Source organism: Eptatretus burgeri, chromosome 10, assembly GCF_056783735.1.
Source record: "Eptatretus burgeri isolate ZD-2024b chromosome 10, Ebu_testis_v1, whole genome shotgun sequence".
Lineage (NCBI taxonomy): Eukaryota > Metazoa > Chordata > Myxini > Myxiniformes > Myxinidae > Eptatretus > Eptatretus burgeri.
Genome location: NC_140970.1, coordinates 102,222,895 through 102,240,207, shown reverse-complemented (window position 1 = coordinate 102,240,207; position 17,313 = coordinate 102,222,895). Strand labels below are relative to the sequence as shown.

Sequence of the window (17,313 nt, the reverse complement as noted above, 5' to 3'; positions counted from 1 at the left end):
GTTCCACAAATTCAAAGAATGCTGCTGCAGGTCTACAGCATCCCACGGCCGACTGACCGACTAAGTTCAGTGATTGCGTCACGCATGGCACAAATATTGCGAGAGGGTTCTCCTGTTGGATCATTCCCTGCATCCCGTTGTATCGGCCGGCTACTCATATTAGATGCGTTATCGTAAGATTGTCCTCGGCAGTTAGCGATGTCCAATCCAGTGGCTTTCAAAAAAATCCAATAATTACTTACTGGCTTTCAGGGTGTCAAACCAAGCTGTTTACTGGAGTCCAGTGTGTCCTGTGTTGCTCAGAACGGTCATGAAACGCTCCACTGGAGCCTCATTCTCGATGTATCGTAGAATAACTGTGAGCTGGTCGATGTGGCTCATGTCAGGAGTCGAATCGACTGACACAGAGAAGTATTTTGCCTCTTCCACACGAGCGACGATGTTATCCAGAACAGATTTTCCGATGACAGAGATTAACTCTTCACATGTCGTAAATGATAAGTAGTTGGTGTGGCCATCACCTTGGTTGGCATATTTCTGAATGTGCTGCGCCAAAAATGGATCGTATTCCGCAAGTAATTCCATTAAACCAAGGTAGTTACCGTTCGTCCGTGACGCAACAATTTCATCCGATCCACGGAACGCCAGACCACGCTCAGCGAGAAACGATATCACGCTCACACTTCGTTTCAGCACCTCCCTCCAAGAGGACGCAATCTCACTCGCCTGTTTGACGAGTTCAGTGTCCACAAGACCTGCGGATGTTGCTCTGTCTGACAAGCGGATGATATTCGCACAATGCACATGCGAACGCTCATGCACCTCGAAAGAATGACTGGCATGCTTCCAGTCATTGAATCCTTCCCCACCCAAGGCAATAGCGCCTCCAAAGAGCTTGTAAGCGATGCAGTCGAGTTTACCGGTTGATGTGGAGAAGCAAAGCCAGGACCTTTTCACGGACTCTCCGTTTTGTAGTCTACGGTAAAAAAAGATTCTTGGAGCAGCAGTGTTTCCCACCTTCAACGAACTGTATGGATGAATCAAAGGGACCAGTCGAATTCTGCAGGGCTTCCAAATCTCATGATGCCCAGTAGTCGATCATCTGATGACGGTCGCTCAGGAGGCCAACATCCAATGTCATTGGCAGAGCCAGGTACACAATCAGTCAGTATATCTCGCGCTTCTTCATCTGATGCATGTTCTTCATCGGTGGAACCTTCCGAGATGTTGGGCAAATCTTGACGTGGGGGTTGCATTGCCAAATCCGCTTGTTCTGTCTCTGTTGGTGTGACAGCCTCTGTCATGGACGAATCGCCTGTTTGTGCAGGAGTGAAAAACTCTGAGATTTTCCGGGTCTTGTCGACGACGGCCTTGTGTCTTTCATCTTTTTCCTTGGAACGTTTCCGCTTTTGAGCACCATTGTCATATTTCCGTGGAGCCCTGGCTTTGTGCCTGTTGTCACCGAAGCCGCTCATTGTGGTTTCTGCAGCTGGTAGGTACTGAGTAACCGAGATATCGTCAGAGTGCACGTGGGACGAACCAGAATCATGAACAACAAGTATTGAAAAGTAGGTTCTGGTAACCTACAGTAAGCCTGCTAATACGGAGGATAACGATGAACAGCGGATCCAGGAAAATACCGTGATCAAACGGCTTGGATGAGACACCGAAGTTCCCTTTGTGCACAATGTTTATTAATATAATGGCACGAATGACGAAAGTCTCGCTCAGCGAGCAAACACAAAATGGCGACGGTTCACTTTCACCAACCGACAAGAAACCGGAAGCTCTCACCATATCCGGTGGGAAAACGCCAAGAAAGTGAGAATTACAGGCTTGCACTACACCGACATGGTATTCATAAATTGCATGAAACATTCATGGGCACAAGAGTACCAAACGTTCATACATCTATCTATAATTCCAGCAATGTGTGTGTGTGTGTGTGTGTGTGTGTGTGTGTGTGTGTGTGTGTGTGTGTGTGTGTGTGTGTGTGTGTGTGTGAGCTTCAGAGGAAGGCTTGGGTGTGTGGTGTGGAGGTAAAGGTTTGAGTATGTGGGCACGGGGGAAGGTTTGTGTGTGTGGGATGCGGGGGAAGGTTGGAATGTGTGGTGTGCAGGGGGAAGGTTTCAGTGTGTGGGTTGTGGGTGTGTGGGGTGTGGGGGAAGGTTTGTGTGTATGAGGGGTGCGGGGGAAGGATTGAACATCATTGATGTACATTTTGATTTATTTAAAGGTCTATTCAATCAGAGATACATATTTGGTTTAATGAATAAATATGGCTTCACTTAACACTTAATCATCGTTTTATTTTTTTCTCGAATAAATTTCAAAACTGCCTTTGGAAGCAACATCACAAGCACTGTTCGTCGAGAGCTCCATGAAATGGGTTTCCAAGGCCGAGCAGCCGCAAACAAGCCTAAGATCACCACCATGTGCAATGCCAAGCGTCGGCTGGAGTGGTGTAAAGCTCTCCACCATTGGACTCCAGAGCAGTGGAAACGCTTCTCTGAAGTGATGAATAACGCTTCACCATCTGGCATTCCGACGGACGAATCTGGGTTTGGTGGATATCAGGAGAATGCAACCTGCCTGGATGCATAGTGCAAACTGTAAAGTTTGTTGAAGGAGGAATAATGGTCTGGGGGTGTTTTTCATGCTTTGGGCTCGGCCCCTGAGTTCCATTGACGTGAAATCTTAACACGACAGCATACCAATGACATTCCAGACGATTCTGTGCTTCCAACTTTATGGCAACGGTTAGGGGAATTCCCTTTCCTGTTTCAGCATGACAATGCCCCCATGCACAAAATGAGGTCCATACATAAATGGTTTGTTAAGATCGGTGTGGAAGAACTTCACTGGCCTGCACAGAACCCTGACCTCAACCCCATCGAACACCTTTGGGATGAATTGGAACACCCACTGCGAGCCAGACCTAATCGCCTAACATCAGTGCCCCCCGACCTCACTAATACTCTTGTGGCTGAATGGAAGCAAATGCTCACAGCAATGTTCCAATTACTAGTGGAAAGTCTTCCCAGAAGAGTGTAGGCTGTTATAACAGCAAAGGGGGAGCAACTCAATATTAATACTCATGATTTTGGAATGAGATGTTGGACGAGCAGGTGTCCACATACTTTTTGCCATGTTGTGTTGGTCTGATTGGCCCGAGGGCAAATGTGTCTCGCAGCCACACCCCTATCAGGCTGATTGACAGTCGTACCGCCAACTGAGAGTTGTCCGCACCTGTCAATCAGTCAGCGAATATAAACTCGACAAACACGTATCAATTTTGACCATGTCTCAGCAACATCCATTCACAGTGAAAGATAAACGGTAGGTTATGTGATTATGCAAAAGCCCATGGTGACAACCACACCTTGACTTACGCATGGTGTACAAGGAGGTCAGACCTCTCGATTATCTGCCACTGGATTCTGGAAGGATGGAATAACCCATCATAAGAATGATATCATCCAGTCATTGAAGAAGTGCTGCATCTTGAATGCTTTGGATGGTACCAAGGATGACATTCTCTGCGATGACGAGGCAAACAGCATCCCGAAGGAAAACACCGCTCTACCGGTAATGAGACTCCAGACAAGGCATGTGATTCGGGTGAGGAAAGTGAGACGGAAGACGACGGCGATGACCAAGATTTGTATGACAACGATCAGAAGGGTCTTGCTTGATGAAGACGATGAGTCCTTGTTGAGGGCTTGACATCTGAAAAATTGTAAACTGGAGATTGGACATTATCTTAATCGTGGGCGGAGTGACGCAGTCATACAGACATTATCTCTGTGTATTATAACACGCACTGTTGACTCAAAAATAAAAATTGAGGCAACAAAGTGTGCACTACATAGAGTCCATACATGTTAGCATGGCAGTTTAATACCCAGTGTCCATCAGAGGAGATCAACGGTGCTTTTTCACGTGGAGGCCCAGAGTTATCTTCAGTTGACAGCATTCAATGAAGCGCAATGGTGGCCACGAGCCAAGCCTTGTTCTTACTTACCCCAAAGGCATATAATACAGAGTGATGATTGATAGAATGTAATCGAGATTGGAAATGGATCTTACTGAAGTAAGATGATTAATCGTGTACATTGCATGAACATGGTTAGCAACTTGAAAAGATAGCCAACTTAGCCCATGCAGGATTATAGCGTGTTCCGGATAATAGATAGCCAACTTAGCCTGGGCCGGATAACAGCGTGTTCCAGATAATAGATAGGCAATTTAGCCCGAGCTCGATAATAGTTTTCCGAGGTGCATCTCGCCGGTATTAGTGAAATTTCCAACAGATGTGGTTATGGGCAGAAACAATACAAAATTAACTTGAAACCCAAAGACTGGAAGACTCAGACCGATCGAGTTCCAGGTCCGATTCCATGTTCGTATACTTTGATTTCGACACGGCCCATAAGGATGCAAATTGAACACGGTGGGACGAGTGCTGTGACCTTAACTGGGGTTCCTTCACACTGAGGCTCCTGAGTGGGTGACTCGGTGATTCAGCGATGGCGACGGTTTATAGTCTTGCGAGGAATGAAATCTGTGCACTCAACAACTCAAACGCAAGCATACTCCCTCTCCCTCTATGTTGTCCTGCCAGTCTGCAATTTTGTTGTGTTGCTGCAAAGGTCAAAATACACTGGACAATAGCAACATGATTTGTTCAAAATACATACAGGGCATTCAAAGTTAACTTATCAGAAACACATGGCCAGAAGTGGAGAGACATGCTGTGCTGCATTCCAACAAGTCACAACATGCCACATTGCGTATTGTACTGAAATTAGACGTAATTGTCTTGCTCTGAAAAACCAAGTTCACATACATTTTTCAAAGGAACTTGAACATCTTCAGGATGACAGATGTTTTATTCATTCAATTTACTGTGTTGTTCACAAAATTAGAAAAACGTGAAGTTTGTGCAACATCGGTTGAGTTGTTTTTTTAAAAGATAATTCACATCATTTAAAGCTCACTGGCTCGGTTAGAAGAATCCATTCTTGAATCTTCTTGAACTCCATCGACTACATACTTCCCCCTCCATGGTGTTGATAGAGTGCAGGCATGACTGGCCAAATGGCCTTCTGTTTCCAGCTTACTTGTACATCCATTGCCTTGTCTTCCTTTTCTCATTTCTTCTTCACCACTCCCACCCAATGTTTGTAGACTGCATAGTATGTAGTTCGGTTGAATGTATCTTGAGTGTGAGCAAAATCAAGCCAAAATCCAAACCCTCTCTAATCAGTTAAGCATCAGCATCTTGGATTATTGAGTTAAGCTTCTGAACCTTTGATTATATGTGTATGTTAGTGGATAGTAGATACTGGCTGTAAGCAGGGTGTAAGCATACTGTGCAGTGCCAGGCAGATATACAGTGGCCTGCAAAAGTGTGGGGTTGGCTGGGGGAAGCTTCGCTCAAGTCCTTCACGAACTGGCTGCCTCGACCTGTTGTTCGATTGAGGTTGAGGCAGCAATTTGTAATTTGTTCAACGTGCCATCGATAGCTGATCTACTCTTCGTGAAGAACACCGTGGGATCTTTGAAGTCCACCAAGTAATGCTGGCAGACAGGACGAATGCCCATGAGGGCATTCCCAGGGGCAGGTGTTGACCTGGTTTACGTGTATAGACCTTGGACATTTACTGACGTGAAGGCCATAGCAAAGGACATGCCGTTAATCAGTCAGAATCCGACACGATTTTGGGATGAATCAGAGTTAATCATTGAGTGCCAAAAGCTGACCATAAGGGATCGAGACATACGAGTGAAGGTGGCAGTACCTGCAGAATTACTGCAGAGCCTGGAAGTAATGGCATGGTGGTAGGCAGTTAGATTTGATGGAGCAACTTAAAGCACAACGGGTAAATGCTCTAAAGGTTGCCATCCAAGCATTGCCCGAAAAGGTGAATTATGACAGAATGCAGGGGGTCGAGCAGAAAGCAGGTGAGGACCCTGTGGACAATTTGGACGGGTTACGAGGTGCTTTTGAATTACATTCAGGATTGAGTGAAAATGCAATGAAGCTGCCTTTGAAGTATGCGTATATGAATGGGTTGTCTCCAAAACTCCAGGCAGAGGTTAAAAAAACAAAAGGTTATGTATTAGCTGGGAGACGAAGTAACTAAGCAAAATAGCTGATGTAGCCATACATTGTGCACGTCTGGTGGAAAAGAAAAGTACGGAAGCCACTACAAAGCTAATGAAGGTACAGAGTAGTGCACTAATGACTGAACAATGGAACCCCCCCCTCGTTTGAGCCAAAAGGCAAGCAGAGGCCCAACATAGAAAAGGGGAGCATAGAGGGAGAAAAAGGGAGCACGCAGGATACGCAGAGAAGGTTTTCCAACATCTGCAAACAAGGTACGACATGCACTTCAGGTCACTGTAGTTAGGACAACAAGACATAAGTATGTAAGTATGTCTAACAATAGGACAACAGGAACTGTGAAAGCAACCTGAAATGACAACCCCACATGTTGTTCTTTCAGCGTCACAGGGATTATAAGGCAAAAGATATCGGGCCAATGATTACCGATTCGAAGGAAAGTTGTGAAGTATGTGGGGAACTTGAAAGGACCTCCACTTTATGCACAAGGGGAGGATGGATTTTGCTTTGAGTTAGAAGAGAAAGTAACCCCTTTTTTTTTTTTTGTACACCTTGGTCGAGGCTCGTATGAGAGCGAACACACAACTCACAGCAAGGAGGCATGAGACAAGAGGGGCGGGAGTGGAATGGACAAAACAGTGGGGAACAGACACATTAGGATGAACTGTGGAAGGGAGAGGGATGGGGATGGGACGGAGAACATGGCGAAGAGAAGATGGACATTACAGGGACTTTCAGGAAGGAAAGCAGGGGAATTGAAGGAAGTGGGCTTGGTGGATTATCGGGGGTAGAAAAGATCGAGGATTTGGATGGGGGAAGATAAGAGGTGGTGGTGAACAGCTGTTTTGAAAGCCTGGAGGGAAGAATGGAAAAGAACAGAGTGAGGAAGTTTATTCCAAAGGCGGGAAGAAAGAGGAATGAAAGAGTGAAGATGAGCAGTGATTCGTGATTTTGGTAGTTTTAACAGAAGGGGGTTGTTGGCGGACCTTGAGCGCCCTGTGGAAATGTGGTGGGGACAAATCGCAGAGAGAGAGCAGGGGGGGGCAAGGCTGGAGAGGAGTCGGTAGAAGACAGAAAGACCACCGACCGACCTGCGGTGATTGAGTGAGAGGCCCAAAGACTCAGCTTCATTGCGGGAGATGCCGATGATCTTAAATGCCCTGGTTTCGACAGCGTGAAGGTGGGAGGCAGGAGCACCAGCCCAGAGGGGAGAGCAGTACTCCATCAGGCTACAGACAAAAGCTTTGTAAGTGGTCAGGAGCTCAAGAGGGCCGAGGAAGGACTTTGCACGACGGAGGATTCCCAGTCGGCGACTGGCTTTTGAGGCGAGGTTGGAAATGTGACTTTCCCAGGAAAGGTCATGGCAGATAGTGAGACCCAGAAGCTTGAAAGAAAAGACTTCTTCCAGAGGATTGTTGAGAAAGTGGATGGGGGGGTTTTCTAAACGGTCCTTTTGAAGAGACATAGTGAGAGTGTGAGATTTGTGTGGATTGAAAGACATGTTCCACGTGTTGGACCAGTTTGTGATTTTATCCAGATCTGCAGTGAGCGAAGAAGCTGCTGCTTGCCGGTCTGAGGGATGACAGATGGTACGGCAGAGGGTGGAGTCGTCGGCAAAGAGAAATAGAGGATTTTCCAGAGAGTCCGAGAGATCATTGATGAAAACCAGAAAAAGAACAGGGCCCAGAACGCTACCTTGAGGAACTCCAGCCTGCACAGGAAGAGGGGATGAAAGAACTCCATTTAGGGCCACACGTTGACTGCGACAGGAGAGGAAGTCTGCGAACCATGAGTGGAGATGGCCTTGAATACCATGGGAAGAGAGTTTGGTGAGTAGTGCAGGTTGCCAGACTGTGTCAAAAGCACGTGATATGTCCAGGGATACGGCTCGGATTTCCTGTCTGGCATTGAGGACCTCCATCCATTGATGGGAGAGCAGAAGCAGCATATCCAGGGTAGAGTGACCTTGTCTGAAACCAAATTGATGATTGGAAATCAAGCCATTGGAGAAGAGGAAGGATTTCATGTCTGAAGCGATGATGGATTCCATAACCTTGCTGATGATTGGGAGAAGGCTGATTGGTCTGTCGTTATAGGGATCTGTTTTTGCACCTTTTTTATGCAGGGCAGTGATGTTAGCAGATTTCCAAGCAGATGGCAGATGACCTTGGGCAAATGAGAGGGTGAATAGAACAGAGAGAGGGTGAGCAAGAGCAGAAGAGCAGGCTTTGAGGACACGTGGGCTGATGCCGTCTGGACCGGTTGCAGAATCTGACTCGAGGTTTGAAAGCAAGCTCTCCACCTTGTCAGGAGAAAAGGATACAGAGTCCAGGGACAGTTGGGTGCGACTGGGTAAAGTGGGTAGAGATAGTGATGGGTTTAGGACACAAGATTTAGCTGCAAACACCGAGTTTAGACATTCAGCTTTATCACGTGTGGAATCAGCAGTGCGGCCATTTGAGGTAAGGGAGGGGATGGAGGGGGAACACACACCAGAAACAGATTTGATTAAACGCCACCAGGATTTTGAGGAGGGAGAGAGGTTTGAGAGTTCAGACTTGAGATGAGAAAGATGTTGTTTTCTGGCTCTCCTGAGGGGAGATACACACTTCTTCCGAGCTTTGTGGAAGGAACTTAGATTGCCCTCAGTTGGGTTTGCTTTCCATGAGGCAAAGGCAAGTTGTTTCAGGACAACTGCCTCGCCACAAGCTTCAGTAAACCAAGGGCGGGAGGAAGGGTAGGACAACTGAACACGAGAGGGGATAAACCTGTGCATGAGGGAGAGCAAGTTTCTTTGAAAGAATTCCCAGGATGAGTTGATGTTTGAGAAAGTAGTGATAGGAGACCAGTCTGTAAGTTTGATGGCTGCTCGGAGACCCTGCCAGTCGGCTTGAGTGAAATGCCAGACTCGACGGCGGTGAGGTGGTTCTCTGATAACAGCCAGAGAGATGTCCACTTTAACAAGGATGTGGTCAGAAGAACCAATTGGAGCGAAGGAAGAGAAGCAGATATTGTCAGGGAAATTTGTCAAAATCAGATCCAGAAGAGATGGAGTACCATTGGTTGAGATCCGGGTCGGGAAGTTGACCGATTGAGTCAGTCCCAATGAGTCGCAGAAAGCTTTTGCTGATGTCCCATGGCAGGTGAGAGAGGTACCCACACCTAGCCAACTGGCGTGATGACAATTGAAGTCACCACATAAGAGAAAGAGAGAGTTTGGATGAGAAGATAGAAGATGGTCCATGTTTTCGGATAGTGAGGTGTAGATGGAGTCATCACTGTTCGGTGGACAGTACAGTACACATATAAACATGAGGTGGGAGTGGAGGGAAGCCGAAGCCAGAGGTATTCCTGGGGGTGTGGGGGAGTGAGAGCAGTGCAGGGAGAGTGAGGAATAGAGTCTTTGATGAAGAGAGCAACACCTCCACCAGGACGAGGCTCAGGTCTGTCATACCGTAAGAGGGAGTAACCGGGGAGAGATACTTGGGAGTCAGACACATCTTGGGAGAGGAAAGTTTCTGTTAGGCAGATAATGTCTGGTTTGTCAGTGGCAACCTGTATGGAAAGATCTGAAAGGTTTGAGCGAAGGCCCCGGATATTTTAGGTCCACAATTTTAATGAAGAGGTAGGGGAGGAGGCTTTGGGTGCAGGAGGTGGAGGGGGAGGGGGAGGGTAAAACAAGGGACGAGGGGAGGAGGTAAGGAGGGTTGTTGAAAGAGTGTGGGGTATTGCAGAATAGCGAGGGGAGGGGGCCGAATGAGGAGGAGAAAAGGCTCTGTGGTCCTGGGGGAGAGGGGGGACAAGAGACAAGGAAGAAGGCAGTTGAGGATTTGAGGAGGTGGAGTGAAGAGATGGAGGTGAGAGGGAAGTGGAGGGAGGCAGCTTGGTGGATGAGAGGGGGGCAACTTAGAGAAGGATGAGTGAGGGGGATGAAAGGTGGGAGAAAGGTGAGGGGGAAATTTTTGAGAGAGGTGAGAGGGAGGCTTGGAGGGAGAAGAGTGGGATGGTTGCTTTGAGAGTGAGAGTGAGGGGTGAGGGGGGTGAGTTGGCACTGAAGTTGGAAAAAAAGAATGGTTGATGGAAAGCGAGCATCATGGCAAACTGGGGTTTTTAAAAGTTTTAGGTCAGAGATGCGATTTAACACAATTCTTGATGGATGCAATGAAGGCGAATTCAGAGCATGGAGAGAAGAAGCGCTGTAATAGATGGATTTTTTAGGCAAGGAATGTAGGAGAGGTCGAAATGAGAGCAGTCTGTTGAAATAGCAGAAGAGTAGTGCATTGTGAAACAGTAAAGAGTACCACATGTGTGAGAGAGGAAGATGAAGCATTATAAGATCGTTTTTGTTGTTAATATTAATGTATGAGAGAGTTCAACAGATTAGGTCATGGAAGTGTAGAAAAAAATCGAGGAAGAAGACGAGGAGGAAGTTAAGAGGAAGAAGAAGAAGCAGAATCGGGAGAAGGTGAGCGTGTTGTTGTTGTTGGGTATATATACATTTTTTTATTTTTTTTTATTTTTTTGAGTTAAGAAAGAGATTAGTTGGGAGAATGGGGGATGTTTGGAAAGTGGGGAGGATGAAAATTGAAGGTAATGGGGAGGATAGAAATTGAAGGTAATGGGGTGAAAAAACAAACAAAAAAAAAACCGATCGAACACCGCGTGGAACCGATAGGCCTCAAGCTTAGGCCTCGGCCTCAAACACCAGTTAAGAACGTCAACAAAAATACTCACAAAATAGCACGATTTTTGAAACAAAACCAAACTAGGAACACACAGTAACATATAGGTGGAAGGGAAGTTACCTACAGTAACATGTAGGTAACATGCAGGGAAGGCACCAGTAATTCAATCTGTGCTGGAACAAGGAACTATAGTTCCCACTGTTCACGTGTGCAACATGCCCATACGACCTGTAAAGAAGGCTACACGGAAAGCCCCACGGTGTTTTCCCAAGCATTGCATGAAGATTTCAATGATGCTAGATTCCCAGGGAGCTCAGAATTGGTGCAGTATGTTGACGATCTCTTGATATACTCTCCTACTGCTGACAGCGTTGGCGGACATGGGACACAAGGCGTCGAAGGACAAACTGCAATTCTGCAAGGAAGAGGTGAAATACCTAGGGCATATCCTGTCAGGAAATACGAAACTTCTTTCATCAGAATGGGTAATGGCCAAACGGATGCTTCCAAAGCCAATGACCGTTAAGCAAATGAAGTTATTTTTGAGAACTACCAGCTACTGTCAACAATGGATTGTTGATTATGCAGTGCTGTCGTGCCCTCTGTTGGACATTAGCTCATCAAACAGCCCAAATCCATTGGAATGGTGATATTCCCTCAATATGGAACATTGACAGCAGGAAGAGAACTCATAGGATTGGCAGCCAGTATGGAGCAGATAGCTAACAAAATGGCTGATAGCCTTACAGGCATTAATGATTAAAAAGTGGCTATGAGGACCGTTGTCATGCAAAATCGAATGGCTTTAGACTTATCGCTTGCGGCTCAGGGTGGAACATGCACAATTATCGGTTCTCAGTGCTGTACTTATATATTCCTGACAGATCAGAACATATCACGGATCTAACAGCTAAATCAGGGAAGAAGGAGTAAAATTACATGATTCATTTTCATGATGATTTGGGAATAACAAATAACAAATGGTTATCGAACACGTTTTGTGATTTGGGAGCTGCCATATTAAAATTTGTTTGCACAGTTCTTTTAGTCATCTTAATTGTGTTATGCCTCTTCAAATGCATACCAGCCCTGATTACCAAATGCTTCATGAAAACTACCCCGTCTTTAATGGTACAAACTGAAGAAGCCTTTCTAGAATTGTGCCAAATTGAACCACGATAAATACTGCCGCCCCTTCAACATGCTAATATCGCAATTGAGATGATCGAATTTGATTATATACAACTGGAATTTCTTTAGATTGTAGCATGTCATCTAGGTTGAAAATTGATGCATCTTGTAACCTAGGATTGATGCTTCTCTAATAACCTTTGTCAGGCTTATTAAAAAAAAAACATTAAAAAAACAAGCTCAAATTAAAACTGGTAAACCAGTAATCCCGGGCTTCAACCCCGTGCATCCGACGTCAAAGGACTTTAATTTGCACTGAGTCTGCAATGGGGTCTCGCTACGGTGTCCCTCATGTTATATCAATGAAGGATTGTAAAGCCGATAGCAATACATGATAAAGAAAGAAACTTCACATTGGACAAATCGAAGCTGGACAAAGTTTCAAGTCCTGAAAAAAGTCCAATAACTACACATTTGCATATTAATGTAAATGGCGAACTTGTAGGACGTTAAACGATCTTCCAGAATGTGCAGTCACTATAGCTCTATCTTCTTTCGGTTTCATTTTACATGTCGAAAATGAGTGATTTTAAACTTTGGGGGGCTCTGGGGCCTCACTGGGGTCAAATACAGACATAGTATACACATATTTGGAGTCCTCTCTTTAAGGCCTATCTAAATCCGTCATTCGATTTTTTCAACTCTCATTTGCTTATTTTGCATATTTAATGAGGCGAATCACCATAATTTTAATCATATAAATTTAGTGACGATTTTGACCAAATTAACAACTTAATATTCACATGGAACATCGGACATGTGTGCAAAAGCTTGAGGCTGTTGGGTTATGCGTTCTGGAGAAGATGTTTTTAGATTTTGGAGAAAATCCAATATGGCCGCCATACCACGTGACCTACGTCATCAAATGTTTCATAGTATAAACTTCAGGTGGAGAGTTATTATGATGTTAAGTTTCGTTGAATTTCATCCAACAGTTTTCCCTCCAGATCCGCCACAAAATCGGTCAGTAGAACATAAAAATGCCTTTAATAATAATAATACTAACGAATTCAATAGGGCTTCAGCCATTTGGCTTGAAGCCCTAATGAGCTAAGATCTTCATCCTTTTAATGATGACATCATAAAAACGAATATGACGTCATTGTGATGTATCAGGTTTGCGATAATGAATCTGTGCTAATGCCCGGCTTGATTCCCGCAAACAAAATTCAAACAGCTTGCCTACTTTCGGAGATAATGGTATAGGCGATTTCCATTAGCGGCGATATTATGACGTCAACTTTTTTCTAGGAAGAATTTCCAAAATCGGAGATGGTTACTGCATGCGTGTGGGCTTTCTGCATATACATGGCAAGTTTCACGAAGATCCGATGAAAACTCTGGGTTGTGAAACAAAAAATGTCAAAAATAGGAATGACGTCATAAAAATTGATATGACGTCATAGTGATGTATCATATGTGCGGTAATTCATCTCTGCTAATGCCCTGTTCGATTCCCGCAAACAGAATTCAAAAAGCTTGCCTAGTTTCGGAGATAATTTTTTAGGCGATTTCCATTAGCGGAGATATCTTGACGTCGTAACTTTTTTTCTAGGAGGAATTTTCAAAATCGGAGATGGTTACTGTCTGCACAGGGTATTTTTACATATATATATGTCAAGTTTCAGGAAGTTTCGATGAAAACTTTAGGCTGTGAAACAAAAAAGTCCACAACAAGAAGATGAAGAACAACAACGTGAGTAAGACTTAGAGATCCTCCACGAGGATCTAAAAAAAGTAAACGGAAGCTTTATTGATTAATTGAGCTATAATCAGTTTTTAACCACGATTTTGTTTGTTTTTGGAGTGGTGAGAGCAGTTGAACTATGCAGTTTATACGATTTTGTCGAATGAAGTTTTGAAAAACCTTCCACCGAGAGATTGGATGTTGGGGTGAACCCACATTTGGGTGATTGGACATTCATCACGTGATCATGGCACGACCCCCTTTCTGAGGAGATGAAATGAGCATGTGAAAGAAAACCACTGAAGAGAAAGTTGGCCAAGTCAAAACTCGGCAAGGCAAAGACGACTTTGCCATCGCATGCCACCTGCCCATGGGAGCGACCTTGACCACACTGTCAAACTTTGCTCTGCAGATACTTTGTAAGCTTACCATGGAGGTGAAGCACAAAACAAAGGCCCTGAAGGTCCATATGGCAAGTCATCTGCATGGGGACTTGTGTGGCCATCACAGCTACCGCCGCCGTGTGCAACTCTCTTTGGTGGAACAAAATTGATTGTGCTCTGCTGCTCCAGGGCCCCAAATTCTGCTGGAGCTGAACCTATGGGTTGCATCTCAAGTCCTCTCCATCTCTTTCAGATTCATCTGCAACCCATTGTCGGGCCCAAGCTCATACCTGCTGGGGCCAACCTTCTTTGTGGCTCAAGGAGCAATTTGACTGTTTCCCGTTGAGTGCTGCTCTATCTACACCTTGACCCACTTGTCTTCTGGCCTCAGGTAGCATGTCTTTGCAACTCGTGGCAGCTGCTAATGAACAGGCCATGAACTAGGTGGAAATATGCTCATTAACCTGACTGGGGCACAATTGAGATGACTGTCGTCCAGCATCCTTCTCCAATGAAAGCTCGCTGCCATTAATGTGGGTGAACTTGTGCAAGGGATCTCTTTTCTCCTCAAGTTAAGTTGATTGGTGATCACGTGTAAAATGATTGTTCAAATTGTCTTGATAGGACAAAAGGGGAGAATGTGGAAGTACAAATAATTACATTCATTTTTATTCTCAATTATATTTACTTGTTGCCGATACTTTTCAATTGAACAAAGCATAAGATAAGGTCTTACTTTTGCACTGGAGTCAAATGACCGTCTTTATTAAATCCTCCACTCCCTGACAGTCCTTTGAACTCCATAGTGATATAGATGAATTTGCAAATAAAGTCGAATATTGTAGGCTTGTATCTTAAAATGTACTATATACTTTTATCGTATTGAAATACATGTGACAAAAACTAGTATCACCAATGTTTAAATGGATCTGCTCAGCTGTTGAAGAGAAAGACGCCTTGGTGCCGGCTACTGAGAACAGCGCTCCATTCTCGAGGGGAAATTGAATAACAATGGAAGCCTACTGGGAACAGGTTCCTTGCTAACTGTATAAAGAATTATGTGTGCTTTGAGAATTTAATGAGGTTGTTTAAATGGAATGGATGTTAAAGGTAATGGGCTCATGTTTTTCCCTCCATCCTCTCCCTGCCTCCTGTCATAAACTTATCACCCTTCCTCAAGGCTGACCTGACATTGACCGCTACAACCACCTTGAGTGTGTCTTTCCTCCCCTCCCACCCAAGCTGGCCATGTGTTGCAGTTCTTAGTTCTCTTTGTCTTATGCCTGCCTGCCAGCCACCACCCCACCCCACCCCACATAATTGATTCTCACCAGATGCTCCACCCTTCCCTTTCTTTAACATTGATGAATCACCCTGCCTGTAAAACACCGGGATGATGGGATGACACCGGGATGACAGCTGTGTCAGGATTCAAACCCAGGCAAGACAGCTTCGGGGAGAGTATGAATAGCTCAAGGCCATTCTGCCAGCCCCCGTGTTCATATTATTATGCCATTATCATTGGATGGAATTGACAGATTAATTTGTGGTTAGAAATTTTTTGACAAAAAATATAACTTGGATGACATAGAGGCTGGAGTAAGGATTGGAGGGAGACGTACCAGCAACCTAAGGTATGCTGATAATACCACGGCAGAAAGTAGAGGACTTGATGAAGATGCTGCAGACAGTGAAGAAGGAGAGTGTAAAGGCTGGTCTTCATTTAAACATCAAAAATATTAAAATATTATCAACTCAGAAGATGGACGTGTTTGGAAGGGGTGTGTTCCAAAACCAATCTGCTTGTAGAGTGCTCGTCAAGTGGCTCGCTTGCATATTTAATGATATGTTTGATTAGGTCTTTGGAAGGATCAGACCATGCATGACATAACATGTTAATCAGGTCATTGTAAGGATCAGACCGTGCATGACATTATAACATGTTAATCAGGTCATTGGAAGGATCATACCATGCACAACATTATAACATGTTAGATCAGGTCATTGTAAGGATCAGACCATGCATGACATAACATGTTAATCAGGTCATTGGAAGGATCATACCATGCACAACATTATAACATGTTAGATCAGGTCATTGCAAGGATCAGACTATGCATGACAAAACATGTTCAATCAGGTCATTGTAAGGATCAGACCGTGCATGACATTATAATATGTTAGATCAAGTCATTAAAAGGATCAGACCATGGATGACATAACATGTTCGATCAGGTCATTGTAAGGATCAGACCGTGCATGACATTATAACATGTTAATCAGGACTTTGGAAGGATCAGACCATGTATGACATTATAATATGTTAATCAATTCATTGAAAGGATCAGACCATGGATGACATTATAACATGTTAATCAGGTCATTGGAAGGATCAGGCCATGGATGACATTATAACATGTTAATCAGGTCATTGGAAGGATCAGGCCATGGATGACATTATAACATGTTAATCAGGTCATTGGAAGGATCAGACTGTGCATAACATTATAACATGTTAGATCAGGTCATTGGAAGGATCAGACCATGCATGACATTATAACATATTAATCAGGTCATTGAAAGGATCAGACCATGGATGACATTATAACATGTTAATCAGGTCATTGGAAGGATCAAACCATGCATGACATAATAACATGTTAATCAGGTCATTGAAAGGATCAGACCATGGATGACATTATAACATGTTAATCAGGTCTTTGTAAGGATCAGACCATGGATGACATAATAACATGTTAATCAGGTCATTGAAAGGATCAGACCATGGATGACATTATAACATGTTAGATCAGGTCATTGGAAGGATCAGACCATGGATGACATTATAACATGTTAATCAGGTCATTGAAAGGATCAGACTATGGATGACATTATAACATGTTAATCAGGTCTTTGTAAGGATCAGACCATGTATGACATTATAACATGTTAGATCAGGTCATTGGAAGGATCAGACCATGGATGACATTGTAACATGTTAATCAGGTCATTGAAAGGATCAGACCATGGATGACATTATAACATGTTAATCAGGTCATTGAAAGGATCAGACTATGGATGACATTATAACATGTTAGATCAGGTCTTTGGAAGAATCAGACCATGCATGACATTATAACATGTTAGATCAGGTCTTTGGAAGAATCAGACCATGCATGACATTATAACATGTTAGATCAGGTCTTTGGAAGAATCATACCATGCATGACATTATAA

At 44.3% G+C, this 17,313-nt stretch overlaps 1 protein-coding gene across 5 annotated transcripts in view; it reads right to left on the bottom strand.

Moving 5' to 3' along the window:
- LOC147019320 (lipoprotein lipase-like) overlaps positions 1 to 17,313 on the bottom strand; it is a 157,304-nt gene that overhangs the window by 94,494 nt on the left and 45,497 nt on the right. The window lies entirely within an intron of this gene.